Genomic DNA, 21,724 nt, shown 5'->3' with positions numbered 1-21,724 from the left:
TCATAGCCTTTATAGCATTATTCAGATCTGGCCTGTATGTATACCACCCAATGGCCAATTTGGGATCTGGATGGTGGTTTATCTCTTAGTTCATTTCTCAACATTTTGATATACTGTTTAGGATTAGATCCACACATGCAAAATTTGGGAGTTTGTCTAGGAGTTCATGAACAGCTCTATGTGGTTGCTTTCTCAAGCTCTTCCCTCTCTCTGATCTTCACAGTACTTCCTGGTACCCTAGAGTTCTCCTTTTGAATTTTCCAGCAAGAAATTTTGGTATTTATTTACCTTGCTCTGCTACATACTTTCTCTGATTTCACTTGTGTTTGGGGCCAAGTGGCTGGCTAATAGAGAGGGAAAAAAGCAACAGGGGTCACTCCACCTTTTTGGGACCAGAATACCGTCAGAGTTTTAGATGCCAATTGCTACCAGGAGGGCCTCCCCTCCCCCTTTTTTTGCCTCTTAAGCCTGAATTAGGGGTATTATCCTAGAGCTTTCTCTGGCCATGGCAATCTTCACTTCTGGGCTACAGACTGCCTTGAGATTAGGCTGGGAGATATGGAAGGGGTGGGAAATGATAAACTGATCCCTGGTTGAGTGCTACTTAAAATTCTGATATTTTTCCCCAGTCTACCTGTTTCCATTTACTTTTCAGAGTCCTCTAATAGCTGCTTCATGCATTCTTTCTAAATTCGGTAGCTGCATTCAGGGTGAGGGATAAGACAGTGTGTTTACCCCACCTTACCTAGGACTAGAACGTATTCATCTTTTCAAAGAAATAGCTTTTGTTTGATCAATTTCATTATTTCTTTGTTTTTATTTCACTAATTTCTGTGCTTAAAAGTAAAATTCCCTTCATACAATTTTCTTTGGGCTTATCTTGCCATTTTCTTCCCTAATCTTTAGTTAAAGACTAAATTCAATCTTTCTCCACCCCTCCAGCTCTTCCCCCCTCCCCCCCATCGCCTATATACACAACAGTGCAGACCTGTTATAGAAGAGTCTTGCTTTCCAGGTATTGGGAAACGGCAACATGGCACTGTGGGATTTAAAGGAGGTTATAGAACTTACCAGAGCCCTGTAGTGGGGAGGCATCAAGGCCTTCATGGGCCATGAGACCACTCTTCATAGCTCAAAGGAATTCGAACCCCTTTCACCAATTGATCTTCTCACATTGAACAGGATTATTAATAGGAGCCAGCCATGGGGAAAATTCATTAGAAAATATACAAATTCTTCTACGTCTCCGTCTTCAACAAACTTATCTGGCATCCATTGTGACTGAGGCACTTCCTGGGTGCTGGGATATAAAAATCCACCTTAGAAAAAGATTCATTCCCCATTCTCCCTCCCACACTTCATGGCCCTGAGGGACAGTGCCCCCCCTCATGCATTGTTGCCACAGACAGTTAAGAACATGTGGGAGTTCCCCTTACACCCTGTGAAATGAATTGAGCTAAATTATAGCTTCCCATTTATAAAACAGTGGTCGTCTAAAGCTGCAGACTGCAAAATTCAGAGATTGCCATAGTAACTCTGCTTTTCCCAGCAAGTAATTGAAAAAGGGCACTTCTTACAAAAATAGAATATTGATGTTCATATCTCCAAAGGAATTAATTTACTGACTGATAGAGAGGAAAGATGAAGGAGGAGCCATCGAGCTGCATTTTAATGTGATTGCGATTATCCCAGCGTGGCAAGCAGCTTAAGCTTGTTCTTCTATTTTTGCAGCAAAGAACACTTTTCTTTTCAGCTTGGTTTCTGTATAGAAATAGTTTCCGGAAATATATAGAGTAATAAGAAATTAGAGAGTACATTTAGTAAAATGCTGAAAGACTCCCATTTTTTTCTTGCCATTATCAGTTTGACGAATGTTAAAATTGTTTGCAAGATATATAATTGCTGTTCCTGATTAGTATAGCAGCAACACTATAGAAATAGCTCATGGGCGTACTTTTAACAATTAGGGAACTCTAGCCTATCACAGGTGCCATCATGAGACCCGTATGAAGGAAAAATGATTAGGCAAGGAAGGGATGATAATCATGTTCTAGAAATGCTATTTGGGGAGTTGATAGAATTTTGATGAAGGCTTATAAGTGTGTGTATTTATATATGTGTGATATAAATATGTACCATATATATTTCAGGGCTTGTTCTCTGGGAGTTTTCTTCTAGAGAATTAGACTCATTCTAAATATAATTTGTTTTATTTCCAGATTAGGTCTCAGGTGCTTAAAGGATGATCCAATTGAATGAACCTCAGTGAAATATTAGGCCCCATGGTGGGATTGGAGAGGAGTGTTTGAGGAGCCCTCCCCATAGACCAGCCAGGTCAGACCCCTGGTAAGGCTGGTCCTAGCTGGCAGGAAGTGAGAATGATGCCGCTTTTCTCTTAGGGCTATTTTCATTTTAACAAGAAAGATAAGTCCTTACACTGCAGGACTAACGCTCTCAGCAAGATAACCGGGCATGGGATTTCTGGGTGGTTAGTGACTGGGGGCTGCCTTGGTCTCCACTTAGGATTTATCTTGCTTATAATGTCTCTTATGCTCTGGAATAACAGTACGTTCATGAATCTGCTTCCCTTACTAGATGATGAACTCATGGAGGGAAGGATATTGTCTTAATTATCTCTGGGGTCATAGGCCTACAACAATGCCTTGAATAGAGAAAATAGTAAATAAATGCCTAATCAGGGATGGGGAGCCTTTTTTCTGCCAAGGGCCATTTGGATACTTATAGCATCATTTGGCAGCCATACCAAATTACCTACTTAAAAATTAGCTATAAAAAAAGCTCCTGGATTTATCGAATTTCGAGCCCCACCTACAGTTGCCGTGGCAGGGCCAGACCTATGCGGTCCTCAGGCCAGACGTTCCCCTCCCCTGGATGAATGAATCCACTAAGGCAGGCTCATGTCACGTCCCATTTTCTAGGACCAGTTTTCCTAGACATCACCATTGGCTCAGCTGACCCAACGGTTACCTTTACTGCTACCATGGCCCTGAAAATTAGCTTTTCATTAAGTTTCTTTTTTCTTTAAAAAAGGAAAAAGACAGTATTAACCAAATGCTTATTGTGAGCCAGGTGCTAGGCTGAGCACTTTACACCTTATTATGTACATTTAATCCTCTCAAACACCTAGGAGGCTAGGTACTATTAATATCCCTGTTTTCAGAGGAGGAAACTGAGGCTCAGAAAGATTGGCTAAGATTTCATAACTACCAAATGGTAGGGCCAAAATTAGCAACCAAGCCATGTAGCTTCTAACGTTTTTCCTTTATTCTCAGGACACTGAGTAAAAATGGAAATCAACCCAATTCTGGAATCCTAGAAATAAGGGTAAAAAGCTTTTAAATGTAGGGAGAGGGCAATAAGGGAAAATGTTTATTTCAAGATCAGAAGAAGAATTATGTGGGGTCTTTGATGAGATCTAAAGAACTAGGAAACTTCTTCTGAATATAAAAAAAGCATTTGTGCTTACAGTGCTGGGGTGACATTATTCAATCTCTGTGTGACAAAGGTCTTGAATATCCTCAGAGGCGTGGCACTCATTAATAAAAGAACTCGCTCTCGTATAGGGCTTGCAGTGTTTAGAAACACTTTCATATCCTGGTTCATTCGATCCTCGCAGCCCCTCTGAGGTATGCAGTGCGGGAATGGTAGTCGTCAGAGCAGGTAGGTATCCCAGTTCCCTTCCTCTGGGCACCATGTCCAGTTGCGTTCACCTCCTACTTTGAAATTGGGTCTGATGATGCGAGTTGGTTTGGCCAAGAAAATGCGAGTGGAGTAACATGTGACATTTCTGAGTGGAAGGCTTTGAAAAGCAATTCCCATGTTCTCTTTCCCTGCCGCTCTGATGGACAATGTCCTTGGCAGCGCAGGCTTTGTCGGTATGCTGGAGGACTGATGTGGGGAGGGCCCATAGTAAAAGAATGGAGTCATAATCTGCAGAGCAACACCTCCCAGGTGGTTTAGGGCCTCAAGACAAGACTCATTTACAACCCTCAGTCTAAGGATATGTCATTTCTTAACCCTTTATCACATTGCATATCTTATCCCAAGCTTTGCCCCCAAGTAGGCCCCTCTGGGAATCAGTAATGCAGAAAACCCTGGTCTCCCTGGAAGTTTAGTAATCAGGCATAAGGGCTCTTGGTGGCTGGACCAGAGTGGCATAATACGGGGCTTAGTGCTGCAAGCCCAAGAGTACCTATTTCTCCATTTCTTTTCACCTTTGGGGGTTTAACAAGTAGAGGGTTAAACATTATAGGGGCAATGACAAGATTGAAACCAATTCCTGATGGTTGTTTTCATCCATCTAGTCTGCAACCAGCATCAGCTACTGCTTGTGAAACAAAATAAGATAGACATCAGGGTATTTTTCTACTTTTTAAAATTCACCACATTACACCTTAAATGACTTATTTGGTAAGACTTGAGAATTATGGTTTGTTTTGGCTCTTGTTTTTATATTCCCCATCTCAAAATTAGCTAAGAGTGAAGATGAAACAAGTTTCCACATACCAGATCTCTTAGAGATTCTAAACAATCTGGAGAAGAGAGGGTTTCTGTAGTTGACAAGCCATGGCGAGGGCCAGCATGTAGGCACATAAGGCTTTTACAGGCTCGTCTGTGCAGGCTGCCTATTGAGAAGTCATCCCAGCCTAGGAAAGATGCTCCATCAGAAAAGGGAGCTGGGATCAGAAAGGGAAATTGCATGGCAATGAGAGCAATTTCCCTGAGCGTTAAAACAATCTACTTGTCAGTGTGTGCTGATCCCTCAGCTGAACTGTAAAGATCACAGGACCCTTAATTATCTGCAGCAACTGCTCCACCAGCTTTTATTTTGGTGACTGAAATCACAGGAAAAGCATCCCAGTTGACAAATGAAGCTATCCTAGACTTAAGCAAATGAGTCCCAACAATATATAGTATTCATATGTTGAACTTGGAGATGTTGATATTTTAGGTTTCTTTATACAGCAAATGATTGACCTGAAATTTGATGGAATCATAGTTCCCAAATTGAATTGATAATGGTTATAGATTATCCTAATTTTATACACTTCTGGGCACAAAATGCCATCAAATTAAGGTATAATGTTACCAAGAAATTTCTCTGCATTCAAACACTTCTGCTAAAGTTCAATTTATGCTCTGAAGGGGAAAGAGGCAGAATCCTTTAAGGAGAAAGCCCTTCACCAGAATCTCAGCTTCCATTAAGCAAAACAAAACAACAATTGGGAGTTGCTGGGGTGGTCTAATGACTAATCTTCTGAGCCTACTTGCAAAAATAAATGATGGTTATCATGAGTAACTGTTTCCTGATTGTGAGGTACACAGTCATGCAGAAGGTGACAGTGAGGACACACTGGCCCAGCATTTCAGAGCCTTTTTGTGAGTCAGGGTCTGTGCAAGATGAGAAAGCCTACAGGAAACAAGCCACGAGAAAGCCTACAGGAAACGAGCCGCGAAGAGCTGGGACATAGGCAGAGTGGAAGCAGGAGGCTGGATCTTCCCTCTCAGGCACTGGCTAGATAATTAGAGCCAGCAGCAGGAGGCAAATTAAAGCCTTACTGGGAAATTCTAAGCAGATAGGTGTTCGTGAGCTTTGGGTACTTCTCTGAAGCCCTGAAGCAAGAGTGAAATATGAGAGCAGACTCGCTGATAACTAGTGACAATATAATGATTAGTGTGGACCCACCAAGCTGGATGTACCTACCCTTCAGCACCTCTCATCAAGTCCCTAAAACCCACAACACGGCCAGAGAATGAGGTCTGTGTGACTTCAGATTTTAAAAAAGGAATAGGTACAATGAATAATCACGGTTGAAGCTGAAATTCTGTGTGTGGTCTTGTATTTCTTCAACTCTTACTCCACACGGTATTTTCACTTAGAGTTAATACATAAACATATACAATCGATATCTAGTTAATGTAATTATAAAGAGTTTTAGATGAAAAAACCATTATATGGGATGGAAGTACTTACCTTAAGTGAGTTAGTTCTCCGTTCTCTGCAACGGAAATGAGTTCAGCTGTGTTTGGAACTGTGCAGTCTGAAAATGCATCACTGACCGTGTATTGGCAATAGCCCCAGTTTCAGCGTGGATTTCAGAGGAACTAAAAAACCAGCCCTTAGAGCAATGGTTCCCAACCTTCTCCAGCTTCCAAACTCCTATTAGAAGAAGGGACTTTCTGTAGCTGTGCCCAGTACACCATGGCAGGATTAGGGGGAAAGGGTATTAACTGGACGGCATGAGGCATATGTGGTTTTAAAATGTTCACCCTCCCTCATGAGATCACTGCTTTAGAAAATGGGTCCTGTGCTCTTACGTGCTAGCGCATCTCCCAGATGTTAAACACATTCTAGGAGGAAGCTGAAATATGGAGGTATTGCCTGTAGGCAAGAATGAAGGCAGTTTGGTGTCGTGATTCAGCTGCAAAGAGAGGAGGGTTCAACCCATTGTTATTCCTTTTTTATCACTTCATTCTCGGATTGGTTTTTCTATTATAAAATTATTGCAATAGGTCCTTGTTTTAAAAAGATACTCAATACAAAATACTGTAAATATATTAGATGTCGCTACAGATTACAACTTGGCTTATATTTTCCCAGACATTTTCTCTTTTCCAGTGTATGTATGTGTGTTATGCACACTTATATTTTTCTCACACACGTACTAATATGTATTAATATACGTACTCATTTGTAAATTTACTTTTTCACCAAAATACGATCATACCATTTGTGCTTTACTAACTTCCTTTCTCTTCACTTAGCAGTTTACTTTAAGGTATCTTTCCTTGTTACTACTTATTATACCTCTACCTCAGTCTTTTAAAGTGGCTGTGTCGTGTTCCATAGTACAGACGTTTCACAATGTATTTATTCTTTTATAGATGCGCACTTTGATTGTTTCTCTTTTTCGTTGCTCTTGTAAACAATGTTTCAGTGAATATCACTGTGTGTATATTTGTATATCTGTGTATCAGTGTGAGCAATTTAGCAATTGATGTGAGCTGGATACTAAAAAGTGGAACCTATGAGTCAAAAGCTATATTTTTTATTAATACTGACACATTTCTAAGTTGTACTGGAAGATGGCTGTGCCAGTTTATATTTTCCTCCAATAATGTATGGGAACATCTATTTCCTTACATTTTATCTACACTGGATATTTTCAGTCTTCACATTTTTTCCAATATGGTGGATAAAAATTATCTTATTTTCATCACTCTGATTATTGGTAGAGTTGAACATATTTATTGTGTTTTTGGCCATTTGTACTCCATCTAAGTGAATTGCTCATTCGTGGTTTCATCCATTTTTCTATTGGGGCTTTTATACATTCTTTGGAATTTGTAAGCTTATAATGTATCATGGCTCTTAACCCACTGACTATTATATGTTGCAGGTACTTTCCCTCCGGTTTTCTTTTGACCTTCTAATTTCATTTAAGGTATCATTTTCTGTTCAGAATCTGAATTTTTAATGGAGTCAAATCTGTCCATTTTTCCACCTATGGCTTTTGAATTTTATATTTTGCTCATGAAGGTCTGTCCTACCTCAAGATTTTAAATGTTCTTTATTTTGTCATTTGCAGTTTTGTACTTAGATAATATTAATATTTAGATTTTTAGTTCATCTGGAACTTATTTTTATGATTAATTAAAGTAGAAATGTTATTAGATTTATTAAAATATTAATAACCCATTGTTCCAATACCATGGGACACACCGTTCATCCTCTATCATTACTAGGGATAGTTCAGTCTTTCCCAATGATTGAAATGTTTATTTATCCCACACTAAAATATCACATATGCATCGGTCTACTTCTGCACTTTCTATTCAGTTCTATGATTTTAAAAGGACCACACTGTTTTTTTAAAAAAGCTAGTAGAGTGAAACCCAATTTTCCCCCCAAAATATTTTTGACTATTTTTCCACATTTACTATTCACTGTAGAATGTGGCAGTAATAATGTCAGCAGTTTCAATGGGACTAGAATTGAAGAATATTTAGTCCTGGTCCAAACCTTGTATGTCTAGTTTCCTAACGTTGTCAGAGAGCATTATATCAAGTCTTAAGTAATAATTGTGAGAAAGAGATATAGATTTCCCTCTGTCTGCTAGTTAATACCTTCCTATGACACTTCTTGTGCCTATCACTCAAGTAGTTCCAGCCCCAAGATCCTGTAAGCTTTTGTTTCACATACTTACCGCTGGATGACAAACTACCCAAACTTCAGTGGGTTTAAACAACAAACTTTTTATTGCATTTCATTATTTTGGGGTCAAGAATGTAGGCAGAACTCAGCTGAGTGATTTTTTAATTTCATGTAACATAACCTGGGTTCGCCCCATGGTGTTCTGCTGGTAACTGGTCCAGTCTTCAGGCTCCAGGGTTGCTTCACTCACATGTCAGGGGCCTGGTGGGAAGGGCTGGGAGCCTGGGCTCAGACAGACCTCTCTCCCTATGCACATGGTCTCTCCAGCATGATAGCGAGACTCACATGGCTGTCCCAGGCTTTAAGAACAAGCATTTCAAGAAACAGGAAGTGGAGATGCCGTTCTTTTAAGGTCTGGGTTTCCAAACTGACACCACATCACTTTCGCGAGATTCTGTTGGTCAAAGCAGTCACAGAGCCCACCCAGATTCAAGGGGTGAGGGCATAGATCCCACTTCTTAATGGGGGCATAGACTCCACCTCTCAAAGGGAGGAGTGTCCAAACGTTTGCATGTGGTAGAGTTTCTAGTGATTATTTTGGACACACTTTCACAGCATTCAGAACCTAAATAAGAGCCATGTGAGACTTTCTTCATTATTTTATGAACTCCATGTACATAAAATAGAATTGTACATATACAATTTATGTACCTGCGTGTGGGTGGTGATGTGGGAAGTTTGAATTCAAATAACTTGACCTTGAAAATAATTGATTATCGGATAGTGTCTGGTGACTTGTGATTTTTAAAAGGTCCTTGTTGAGTAGAGTTCAGTTGGCTATAGCACTGCCCTGTGACCCCGCGGCTGGAGGCTTAGGCCTCACGTGAGATAGGAAGATCCCTGAAGTTCTGACCCCACATTAACCTGTCTGCCATTGCACATCTGGGTACCAAGTGGCAAATGACAGGCAGATGACCATTTTTGGGAAAAACCAGCCCAGATCCTTCTGAAGTAGGGTTCGTGATGTCATCTTAGTGCATAAAAGTCATTAGGTAAACATGCACATGTCATTCAAAGAGTCTGTTTAAAAAACTGTTTAAATTCTTTTTTTTTTTTTTTGTAAGTAGTTTTGTATGTCCTCAGGCAAATGGAAATGGGGAAAACATTTCTTTTACACTCATTCATCCAAAGGTGATGTAATTTTTCTTCCCTTTCAAAATCTGCGATTCACCAGGCCTTTGATTTTTGGTTGATCACAACAGTCTCTGCTTTTCTCTTGAACACTGACTTGAAAAGTCACATGCACTTTCACCACAGAATGGGAAGCTCAGAAATGGATGGTGAATTGGGCCTTTAATGTGAGAAAATTAAAATGCTCTGCTCTGTGAGTCAAAAGTTTTCTTCCCCCACTGCTACCTTTCTTGCTATTATCAATATGATAGAGAGCTTATTACTTACTAGCAGTACGTATGACCCTTTAAAGCTGTTCAATCCCATTTTAGTTTTGGCTTCCCATCCCCCCAAGTCACCTTGAAGCGTGAAAGCAAGACCCTTTGTGTCACATGAAAGGAATGATTTGTCTCAGCTAAAATGGGAAATCATTCTTTTCCACGTTTCCCAAGTCTAGTCTACTCTGGTCCATAGTAAGACCTCAATATTTAGTGAACGAGTGGCCAAAACAATAATTTGAATGTACTGGACTCCTATTTCCAGTCTGTTTGCCCTATTGAACCCCATTGTCTCAGAACATACTGCACTAATAGACTACTCCCAGTTTCTGAGAAAACATGAATTTTCTGTTCCAGCAACATTGCCAGGGGATGTTGTAATTGCTGTAGGCGGTACCCTTTGGAGGCCTTTCTGGCATGCGGAAACCTGAAAGCAAAAATCAAACAGACTATTGCCTCCTGTTGCTGTTTCTGTAGACATGTGGCTGGGTGTGAGAAATGTGCACCTCTCTTCTCTGTCTCTGCACAAAGGCCCCTCCCCGGGGCCTGGTGGGTATACATTGCACTCTCCACACCAAGATTCACATCAATGGATGTGCAAAGTCCATGGCTCCTGCAACAATCTTGACTTCTGTAAGGATCGTGCAGCCTTCTACTTGATCTCAGATAGGGTCTTCAATGCTGGGTATCCTCTGGGTACATGTGGGTCACTGTGCTTCAGAGTCTAGGGGAGCTGGGTTCAGATACTTATGTTGATTTCATTTCTCACCCTTCTTTCAAGAATCCTTTTATTTCTTGATGTATTATAAATACCATCTTAATTTATGTATTATGATTAATGACTTCTTCTCAGATTCCTGCAGACTTTCCCAGATTAGACTAGTACATTCCTTCCGCCCCCTGCCTTTAAGAAAAGTATCATCAGCCTGGCCAATGGTAGACTCATGAACCAGGAGATCATGGTTCTATTCCCTGTCAGGGCACATGCCCAGGCTGCAGGCTCGATCTCAGTAGGGGGCATGCATGAGGCAGCTGATCAATTTCTCTCATCATTGAGGTTTCTATTTCTCTCTCCTCCCTTCCTCTCTCTGAAATAAATAAAAACGTATTTTTTTAAAAGAGAAAAATAACATCAAAAGCCAATCAAACATACCCTGATAAGCTTGTTCTTTTAAAAGAGGCCACAAATTTAAATGTAGTTAGAGGTCAAGCAGAAATGTAAGTAAGAGAACCATGTGGGTGTGAAATAATAGGGAGTGGAGGGCCTGGGGCTACACTGGAGAGATCATTTCTTCCCTAAAGGCACTCAGAATATTTTATTTTTAAGGCCCTGCAGGCCAAACAAAATACCGTTGACCCCTGAACAATGTGGGGAGTTAAGGGTACCAACCCCAAAGATCCACGTATAACTTTTGACTCCCCAAAAACTTAACTGCTAATAACTGGCTGTTGACCAGAAACCTTAGCAATAACATGAACAGTTGATTAACACATATTTTGTATGTTAAATATACTGTAAACTATTCTTACAATAAACTAAAGAAAAAATGTTAAGAAAATCGTAAGAAAGAAGAAATATATTTATAATATATATTGAAAAAATCCATATATAAGTGGACCACACAGTTCAAACCTATGTTGTTCAAGGGTCAACTGTATAACTTCTGGTTGAATCTGGCCCACTCATCAAACATTCACTCTATTGAATATTCTGAATATTCTCAAGGGGACCTCTTGAGATCTTTGAAATCATGTATACCACCATGGCATATAAGTTCCCCATAAAATGCCATACAGTAGGTAAAAAGTTTAAGTGGCACCTTCAACACTAAAGGAAAACAACACTGAAAGCAACAAAGTTGGTTAGGACCACTCACACCACCTCACAATTTGAATTAGTATCTCTGCAAAATTGTAAATTACTATATGTAATAAACCTCTATGGGTGGCTTGCAAATAGTCAAAATTATTACTGGTAAATTCTTCAAATACCTGCCACAGGATCTTTGTATGTGATGTTTCCATTGAATGGGAGGTTCTCTCCACCACTACCCTAAACCCTCCTTCCTCACTTATTAACTCTAACCTACCTTTTCTATCTCCGTTCATTTTTGAGAATTATTCAAAGTGTGTGTACACATTTTTGGGGGATATCCTATATATACTTATGGTCTTCACGTATTCAAAAGGCCCCCCCTGGTAATGACATTGTAGGAATGAGGTCATAGTGGACAATCACACTGCACAACCAGCATGCCTTTGCCCACCTTTTTGAAAAGTCTTCAGTCTATAGGGACAGGGTTGCTGGTGTGGACTAAGATGGATGTGTATGGGACTGCAAAAACAGCCCAGAGTCAGAACTGGTTTAAGGCAGCTGGGAAGTAGGTTGAGTTTGTCTTTGCAGCTCAGCTTTGCTATTCAGACCTGCTCTATTGTGACTGTGTCCTTCACTCATGCAACGCCTGCCCTTGTCCTTCAGTGCTTCCCCCAGGAGCTCCTCTCAGAACCATACCCAGTACACAGGGCCTTTCTTGTTCTCCCTGTATGTGCCTGCTCCTGTGTTTTACACTCTGGCCACCTAATCCTTGATAATGGGATAACAGGCTCAGGAATAAGCTCCAATGGCCTGTGAGAAGATAGTTTAGAGAACCACGGAACCTTGTGACCTGATGAAAGCTCAGCATCGCACTGTGGGTGGGAGCCTCACTTTGAAGTCGACCTGCCAGGGTTGCTCACACTGACACTGAACATCTTTGAGCTGGTTGTTTCACATTCCTGAACTTCACTTTCCTCCTCTGTAAAATGAGGGCATGAACTTTCCCTCTCAGGGGAGTGGTGTGCATTACAAGGGATATATAGATAACACATATGAACTAGTGGCAAGCATATAGTGCTCAGTAAGTCCCCCCCCCCCCACACACACACAGTTGGTAGGAGTGGAAAGGAATATAAAAATCATCTTGTCTAACCTCTTGGAGAAACATATCTGCTGCACCCTAGAAAAATGATTCCAGATGCAGAGGGAGAAACATGCAGCTGAGCCCTTTGACTCAGAGCTGTGGGCTGCACCCATCCTCAGGGCCAGCCTCAGTCCAAGTCTGACCTTGCTGCTGTTTGATCCAGTGATAGCATCTTTGAATCTGAAGTCAAAATATTCCTGAAAAGGACCTGCTTCCTACAGACGTGCAACCAGCCACCTGGACCCCAGATTGGTTTTTGACTTAGAAACCCTGATCTTTTAAAAATATGCCTTTGAGAATGTATTGAATCCATTTCGTATTGTTTCTTCCTCTCCTGACAGGGCCTCTCTCCCTCTTTCCACGCCCACCTCTTGGCCACCCTCTCGTTCTGACAGCTGCAGGGAAGATTTCTCTCCAGCTGTCTATCAAGTCTTCAAAAGCAGCCGGAATGTAATTGTAATCTATTTTCCACCCCTCTATAGTAGTGGGTGAAAAACACATGCACACACATTGCTCAAAATTGCAAGGAGATGGGAGCCAGAATTACCTCGTGACTCACACAGAGCCCCGAGTAGATAATTACTGCCATTCATTACTGGCCCAGGAAAGAAAACAAGGGTCAGGTTGGGATTTAGTGAACCAGAAGCCTAAGGGATAAGAGGGGAAGGAGGGGGCTGTGCTTCCTCCCTACTGCCTCCTCCCTCCCCACCCCCACACACTTACATGCCAAATTTCCAGAAAAATAACATCCTGCTGGCCATTCTCCTTCCATCTCCCATTTCTTTATGCTTATTTAATGTGTAGTTTAGAATTGGTAATGTGGCCAGATTCTGCCAAGCATCTCTCCCCAGAATGTCTCAATAACCTGGAGCCAGGACCTGATTTACCTGTTTTTCCAGATGAGGATTAAACAGGCTTTATTTCATTAATTCACATTTTCATTCAACCAACAGTCATTATGAATTCACCTCAAAGGATGATATTCTGAGGGAAATGTGGAAGTTGTGTTCCTCCCAATGAAGTGTGCTTCTCCCCCCAGTTTAACCCTGCCTAGTATCAACTCTAGCAGACAGGCTAGGGTGCCATTTACTTGCGCATCCCAGTCAATGCATTCTCTCTCTCCCCTAAATTCCCTTGGTTGTGCTGCTCTGTCTTATGAGCTTTTGCTTTTTTTTTTTTTTTTTTTAATGGGCTTAATTCACTTAATTTTTCTGGTATGAAATTATGTGGTGGCCACAGCTGGAGCCTGGGTCCTTTGCGCAGAAACTCTGGTGTGGGTCTTTACAAGATGGTCAGTGAATTCCTGATAGGGAGACTTGGTGAAAACAGTCTCTATCCAGAGATCTGGGGTGAGATAGCTATAGGTCTTAGAGATGGCATCAAAGGTGGCCTTGGCGAAGTTGCCCAGGGTAGCAGTGCAGCCCCTGGCCGAGGTATAGCAGTCATCGATACCGGCCATCAGCAGCAGCTTCTTGGGCACAGGGGCTGAGACAATGCCAGTGCCCCTGGGGGCGGGGATGAGGCCACCAGCACAGAGCCACAGCGGTGGTCACCTTGCAAGGGACGGTGTGGGGCTTGCCAATCTTATTCCCCCTGTAGCCTCGCCGCACAGGGACAATAGAGAGCTCAGCCAGGACCATGGCCCCACGGATGGCAGTGGCTACTTCCTTTGAGCACTTAACACCCAGATCAACATGTCCATTGTAGTCCCCAATGGCGACTCATGCCTTGAACCAGGTCCTCGGGCCAGCCCGCGTCTGCTTTTGCATGGGCATAATCTTCAAAACCTCATCCTTGAGGGATGCCCCAAGAAAAAGTCAATGATGGGCAAGGAGAAGAGATAGATCTCCTCCAGGGACTTGATTTTCATGTCCTTGACCAGGTGGCCCAACTTGGTGACAGGGATCCACTCCTTGTCCTTGGCCTTGCCTCCGCGAGCTCCGGATTCCGCTGCCAAATCCTCCGTGGAAGCCGTTGGCCTCCGATTCCAGGCCCCCGGGGCCCCCTGGCCCTCCCGCAGCGCCGGGGCACCCGCCATTTGGTGTTTCCTCGAGAAAGAAGCTCTTAGGAGCTTTTATTAGATCTTTAACTTGTCGAATCAGAGAATATCCCTAAGAAAGGGTGAGTATATATACAGAGTTTTATATTGTTTGTAGTCTCTCAAGCAGTATGGAAGGAAGGGAGGGAGGGAGGGAGGGAGGGAGGGAGGGAGGGAGGGAGGGAGGGAGGGAGGTTGGTTGGTTCAAATAAAGAACCTGTATTTTAAGCAAAATGTCCTTGGATTTCTATGGGGAGAGGCAAGTCCTAATGGAAGAGTAAGATTTGGGCTGGTTCATAGAGTGGGGAAGTCCTTCTAGAATGAGAAGTGTCAGAAGAAAAGGATCTGATGCTGAGAGTGAATCTCCGGAATTAGAGTACTTGAAAGAACACACTGAGGTTCTATATTACTCAACATCGCATTACTTAACATCACTCTATTTTGTCCCCACTAATGCTCCTTGAGGGTGGCCCATCAATATCCATGCATTTCCTTTAGCATCAGCCATTTCTTGCAGGAGCTCACTCACTGGATAGGATTTGTATTGGCTGGCGAGGCCTTGACTGATACTTTTAGGACAGTCAAGTTTCCCTTCAGATCACATACACCTTGTTGTTCTTACTGTTTTATTCTGTTATTTTTTGGTTCTCAAGATTCATAAGGAGCACAAAATTCCTCATCTCTTTTGCTTCTGAAAAGACTGATGTTTCAGGAATTAGAAGCAGCATTTAATTTATGATTCCTCATAAATTTATCATACAATGTCTGGAATAATTTGGAGAATTGGTTAGAGTAAAGAGACTCATGATTTACTTATAGTTCTTAATAACAATGATAATTTTATTTATTTAATATTAATTTGAGAGAAAGAGATCAATTTGTTGTTCCTCTTATTTATGCATTCATTGGTGAATTCTTGTATGTGCCCTGACTGGGGACCTAGCCTGCCTCATTGGCGTATCAGGATGATGCTCTAACCAACTGAGCTACCCAGCCAGGGCCCAAAATGGCAATTTTAACATTGAATGATTACTTGGTGCTTGACATTGTGTTTGATGCTTTACATGCATCGTTTTAATTTAACATTCATTTTATTCTAATTATATAAATGATCTCACTTTATATATGATAAAAGGGAGCTAAGAAATTGCCCAGGCTCATGCAGACAGCAGTGGAACTGGAATTTGATTCCAGGAAGTCTGACTTTAGAGCCCACACCCTGCAGGATTTCCCAGCTATAACTTCACTCTGTGACTGGAACTCTGGTCCTGACAGATATCTAGGTATATCACATTCTTTATCTCCCAGGATCTAGGCAGATCAACACAAATGTGACCTCATATGACAGATATCTGGGCTATTTAAGAGATGATTCCAAAGCATTATTTTGGGGGAGAGGCAGGGTTACTGTTGATTGTTATTGCATTTTTAGGTGAAATAATTTTTCAAGTGCATCACACTTACAATTCTCAGTGTAACTACCTTCAAAACTCCAACCATACATGCACATGCACACACACACACACACACACACACACACACACACACGATGGGTGTATCTGACTTAAACAGTTAATTATTTTAGGTGTACAAATCCACTGAACTCTTTCCCAGAAACTCTGAAACCATGGTATTCCCAGGAAAATCAGTTGAAGTTCTTCAAATGATCTCTCATGGATCATTTATTCAAACAAAGATTTTTTTTGTTGCTGGTCCCAAGAACCATCCTCTCTAACTGCATCTTCTGAGTACTCATAACATTTTTATTCTAAAATCTGAAAATGTCATTTTGTTTACCCACCTGTGCCTGGGCAGAAAATCTTAGAAGATGGTATTTATTTTTTACTGATCTACAGAGGATCCCGTACTGCCTATCTTGGCAGTTTTTTGCCATACCTAATAATCTAGATACTCAGCAGGTATTTTCTGTATCTTCTCTTCTGCTGCTTTGACTCATTCCATTTGATTGTCATGATACTGATGTTACCCTTTTCATGGTCCTTTCTCAAAGCCAGGAAATCACAGCATTTGTAACTGAGTCAATAGTTACGGTCACATTCCAATTTCCTTAAGTGCCTCCACCTTGAAGAGCCCTCTAAGTCCCGATTTTTGTAATGTGGCTGAGGAGCTGTGAGAATTCCATCTGTTTCCAAGAATGGGGCCATTGATGGCTGCACACTTGACTTGAAAATGGCACCACTCATCCAAATAAAGATCTGAGACTTAAGGAAGCTGGCCTTGGACAGCCAGATTGACCCTTACTTTGTAGGGAGGCATGACCATTTGAGAATAATTGGATGGACTCATGAGCCTAGATTGGCATTTATATAGCATTTTTATTCATTGAGTATAACTGCTGTACTCAGCTTTGTATAAAGCATGGGAGTAATAAGATCAAATTAAGGAAAGCTAGTTAGATGGAATAGCATGGAAGTTCCCTAATGAAGAGATCTGATAGACCATGGAATAGTCTTCCCCAGGAAGGCTTGTCTCATTGAGATGTGGTTATTTACCACAAAACCAAATAGTTCCCCACTGGATGCCTCGTAGGCCATTTTCATTTTGGTTTGTGACTTTGATCTAATTGGAAAAGTACCTCACATCTGTTGTTGACTACCTAAGTCAATGCTTCTCAAATCCTAGTTGTGTCGGAATAACCCCGTTCACTTGTTAAATGCAGATTCCTAAGCCCTGTTCCCAGAGCCTTTGTTTCATCGGGTATGAGTGCTGTATGATATCTTCATGTTTACCAGTTTTTTTTTGGATGATTCTGATGCACGTGTGCTGTAAACTCCTTTTTGAAAAAAAATCACTGAGTTGGGAAGATTCCTTATCTCACAGCAAGTACATCTGTGCATTTTTATTTGTTTCTTATTCTTATCCTAATAGTCCACTTTGCCCCATCCCCAAAGTCCTTTTCCACTTGCAGATAAGAATCGTGTTTGGTGGGAGAAATATTTGGTGAAAGGCTGGAGGTTGCTCAGAGGACTGTGCTGTTCCCAGGAGCCTTCAGTCTCACTCAACCCGGCTTTCCCTGCCTTTCCTGTGAGGCAGTTTGGTATAGGACAGTGTTTCCCAAAGTTCTATGGCCTGTTGACAACTATCAGAAAAAGGGGGTTCTACCCTGCTGCGCGTGGCTCAGTGACTGAGCGTCGACCTAGGATCCAGGCGATTGGGGTTTGATTCCCGGTCAGGGCACATGCCCGGGTTGCGGGCTCACAGCCGATCAATGACTCTCCCATCATTGATGTTTCTCTCTCTCTCCCTCGCCCCTCCTCTCTCTGAAATCAATAAAGATATATTTAAAAATAAATAAATAAATAAATAAATAAATAAATAAATAAATAAGAAAAGAAAAGAAAAAGGGAGCTCTATGGCCAGATAAGCGTGAGAAACACTGTGGAAAACAGAGTTAACCAGGTTTCTTTACCACAGGGTTTCCCAGAGACTGTCTCATGCCAAAATCTTAACCATTTCCTGAACTATTTGATCATAGAATTTCTCATGGGACTACTGATTCAGGGGACACACTCTGAAAAACTCAGTGAGTTGAAAGCAAGAAAAATTAATTTGTAACTTCAGTCCTTCACCCAAATTGCTTAATAACCTTGGATAAGTTCTTTATGCTTTCCGAGTGTGTTTCCTCATCTGTGAAATGGGAGTAGTCATGTGACTATAACTAGATCACAGGGTTATTGTGAGGATTGAATAAAATACATTCATGACGGTGATTTGTGAAGTGTAAAGTGCCATCAGTTTTCATTGGGAAACATAGTAGTTGAATACAAGTTTGGAGAGTGGAGAGTAAGCCTGGACAGTTTGTCTTTGTCTTTGCTCAGACTGACCAAATAGAAATAAAAAATCTGATCTACTTGGTTCACCAGGGATTGTCTTAATGACACATTAATAGTTAACTAAAAATTCTCAGTATACTGCTTTCTAAGCCATTCCACTGACACACTGATTTGACCAAATATTGGTCAAACTAGCCCTGGATAGTTTGCAGTCCATGCAGAAACAGAACTAGTAAATGACTCATGGTGAAAGAGATGGTCAAGGTCATGGGCCAACAAGATAGAAAGGGCTTGGACTGGAGAGAACTAGAACCTGGGGTGCTTATATGGTTATTGGGCTCTACCCCTTGGGATGGTTCAACCCAGATCAAGTTTCATTGTCTCAAGAAGTTTGGACAAACTTGAACTCAAATAAGTAAAAATCAGATACAGTGGGTTCAGTATCATGGACAGGAAAGGCAGAGCAGTGTGTACTTCCATGCAGAAACAATACTCATCATTTAATAGGTGGAGTGCTGTGATTCTGAGTTGTTAGGGTGGGTTGGAGCCTGAGGACAATAACACCTAGGAATGAAAATTAAAGTCCAGGCTTTTCAGAGAGGGGGCCAGTAAAATCTGTGTGTCATGTGTTGAAGTTCTCACCAAGTGGGCTGAACATTAGCCCTACTGGTGCAGTTTAGAGAAACAGTAGAGAAACCAAAATATACCAATGAGTTTACAAAGCTTGACTCCGGAACTACCCTCTTTTCCACTATACCAGGCTGCCTCAGTTCCATCATGACTGTAAAAAAGTCACTAAAGAGCCCAGCAGATCTGAAATAGTAAAAGAAATAATTAGTGAACCTGAGGACAGACTAATAGAAATTAACTAATCTGAAGAACACAGAGGGGGAAAAAATGAAGAAAAATGAACAGAGCTGAAAAGACCTATGGAATACCATCATAAATTTCAACATACATGTAAAGGGAGTCCAGGAAGGAGGTAAGAGAGATAAGGTTCCAGAAAAAATATGTGAAGAAATAATGGGTGAAAATATCCCAAATTTGATGAAAAACAGTTTATACAAACAAAAAGCTCGACAAGCTCAAAGTAAGATAGACATCTATGCACAGTCCATGGACATACTGTTTAAAGACGAAGATAAAGAGAAAATCATAAAATCAGCAAGAGAAAAAACAACTGATAATGTACGGGGGAACATCAGTATGATTAATGGCTGACTTATCACCTGAAAAATGGTAGTCAAAGGACAGTTGATGACATAGTCAAAGGGTTGAAAAATTACCAACCATGAATTTTATGTCTAGCAAAAACTATTCTTTAAAAATGAAAGTAAAATAAAGGCAATTCAAGATAAAGATTGGAAGAATTTGTTGTTAGCTGACCTGCCTCATAAGAAATACTAAAGGTAGTCATTAAGGCTGAAAGGAAATGACTACAGATGGTAACTGAAGTCCACAGTAAGAAATAAATTGCACAGGAAATGGTAAACATGTGGGTTAATATGAAAGATTCCTTAAATATATTTCCCCCTTTTTCTCTCTTTCTTTAAAGATATAAGATTTTATAAAGAATAACCATAACATTGTATTCTTAATATTAGACAGTATTGATCTCAGGACCAAAAACATTAAATTAGTCCAAGAAGGGCACATTCTATTAGGTGCTATTGTTTAATGAAAATATAAGCAGTATATTAATTTATGGCATCATACAAATAAAGCAGAAACTACAAACTACAGAAAGTATAGGGAGATATAAACTAGTTGCAGAAGTTATTCATTGAATTTCTCTCATTCCATGACAGATGTAATATATTAAAAAATAAGCAATGATAAGTTTTTGTGGTGCTTAAATGAGGAGCATTCTATATTTTTTCTTTTAAAAATGATTTTATTTTCTAATTACAGAGGATATACACTATTATATTAGTTTCAGGTGCACAACATAGTAATTAGACATTTATATACCGTATGAAGTAATCAGCCTGATAAGTCTAGTACCCATCTGACATCATAAATAGTTAATACAATAGAACTCTTGAGGGACAAGATATATTTTTAACATATATTATAATTATATATTTATTATATATTATAATGCATATATTATATAAATATGCTATATATGAAAATATATATACTTATTTTTTAAGTTTTTATTTATTGATATTAGAGAGTGAGGAAGGGGGAGAGAGAAAGATAAAAACCACTGATTTGTTGTTCCACTTATTTATGCTTTCATTGGTTGATTCTTATATGTTCCCTGACTGGGGATTGAACCTACAACCTTGGTGCATTGGGATGATGCTCTAACCAACTGAGCTACCTGGCCAGAGCTTATATATACTTATTTTTTACCTGCTATAAAGACTACAAAGGCGTTCTTAAGTTCTAAAAATGTAAAGAATACAAAACATTCTCTGAGCACAATGCAATCAAACTAGAACTAAATAAACACAGAGAAAACAAAAATTTCCCAACAACCAAGATATGAAAAAACAAAACCATCTTTAATATCTTAAGATAAAAAAATCTAAATGAAAATTGAAGAATATATGAAAAAGTTATAAAAATACTATGTATTAAAATTAATGGGAAATAGTTAAAGCAAGGATTAGAGGCAAATTCATAGTCCTAAATACTTATATTAATAATCAAGAAAGAATGAAAGTAAAGAAATTAAGCTTACTACCCAAACAATTAAAAAGCTTTTTAAAAACTCAAGTAAAATAGGAGAAAGGATGTAAAAAAATAGAAGTAAAAATTAATGAAGCAAAATATAGGAAATAGTGGAGTTAATATATAAATCATTAGCCTTTTTGAATAAAAATAATAAAGTAGATGAATATTAACTAATGAAATCATGAGAAAAGAGAAAGTTTAAACATACAAAATAAAAATTAAAAAGAGGGAAGTAACCACAGACAGAGGAAATTAAAAGAATTACTGGAGGCTACTTTGCTCAGTTTCTTGCAAATAAACTTTAACACCTGAATGAAATGGGCACTTTTTATAGGGAGTAATAAATTAGTGAAAAGAAGGATGCTAGGCAGACAGGAACACAACCCTTTCCACTAGTCTCTCACAACGAGGAAGAATTGAAAGAGACTGCAAGCTTTTCTCAGGCATGTTCTGAGACTTTGAGAGAGGACAGTGAAATGGGCATTGTTCTGATGACTTGATGTCATTGTAGTTATTCTTCATCTTTATTAATATGCAATAACCAGTAATAACTGCCCCAGCCCCCTGTTTGCTGAATAATCTTTTGTAAATATATTTGTTGGCATTGTGTGTTCTGCTAGAAG

General features: G+C 40.1%; 1 protein-coding gene and 1 pseudogene across 2 annotated transcripts in view; one reads left to right on the top strand and one right to left on the bottom strand.

Moving 5' to 3' along the window:
* The window catches only part of MYO3B (myosin IIIB), a gene marked incomplete at its 5' end in the record, with an annotated part of 324,483 nt that overhangs the window by 58,784 nt on the left and 243,975 nt on the right, over positions 1-21,724 (top strand). The window lies entirely within an intron of this gene.
* On the bottom strand, positions 13,788-14,622 carry LOC308559746 (small ribosomal subunit protein uS5 pseudogene; annotated as a pseudogene). The gene has a single exon. The product of its transcript is annotated as a small ribosomal subunit protein uS5 pseudogene (transcript).

The sequence above is a fragment of the Miniopterus schreibersii genome (genome assembly GCF_964146895.1).
Source record: "Miniopterus schreibersii genome assembly, chromosome: 7".
Lineage (NCBI taxonomy): Eukaryota > Metazoa > Chordata > Mammalia > Chiroptera > Miniopteridae > Miniopterus > Miniopterus schreibersii.
This window is presented reverse-complemented; position numbering and strand designations above follow the sequence as displayed.